This window comes from Myotis lucifugus, unplaced genomic scaffold (assembly GCF_000147115.1).
Source record: "Myotis lucifugus unplaced genomic scaffold, Myoluc2.0 scaffold_928, whole genome shotgun sequence".
Taxonomy (NCBI): Eukaryota; Metazoa; Chordata; class Mammalia; order Chiroptera; family Vespertilionidae; genus Myotis; species Myotis lucifugus.
In genome coordinates this window covers 107,355-107,959 of record NW_005871976.1, presented here as the reverse complement: position 1 = coordinate 107,959, position 605 = coordinate 107,355, and positions in this window count along the sequence as shown.

Here is a 605-nt window from a genome sequence, read left to right as displayed (position 1 = left end):
CGGGTCCGAGACGAGCCGAGCCAAACGGCGCGCCGCGCCGGGCAGCGCCTCCCTCCTTGGCGAGGAGCGCGCGGTGCAGCGGCGGCTCCGAGTCCCCCGGCCTCCAGCGGGCAGCCCGCACGCGACACTCCGCCAGCCGCTCGGGCACCCGGCGCGCCTCTCAGCCCCACGGCTGGCGGGGCTCTCCAGGGGGGCGATGCCAGTGACGGCAGCGGCGGGGTTCCCTGCGCCCCAGTTCCCAGCGGCGAGCGGGGGTTGGCTCTGCGCCCAGGTGCCCGGTCCTGCAGGGCTGCGCCGCCCCGTGCGCCCCTGCCCACCCGCAGCCGCCGGGGGGAAAGTTTGCGCTCCCGGCCGCCTGCTCTCCAGCTCCCCTCGCGGACCCTGCAGGGTCCGCGGCTCCCGCGCCCCCGAGGACAGGGGCGCGAGCTGAACGGGCATCGCCACCTCGCCCGCAATCCTCACCCCGCGAGCCTGGGGCTTACCCTGCGCGCCGACCCCCGGGACGCGAGCCGTCGGCTACGGCGCGTCCTCGTCCTCTTCTGGCCGCTGGCTGTCTCTTGGCCGGCAGGAGCGGAAGACCGGTGCGGCGTCACCGCCCCGTGCTG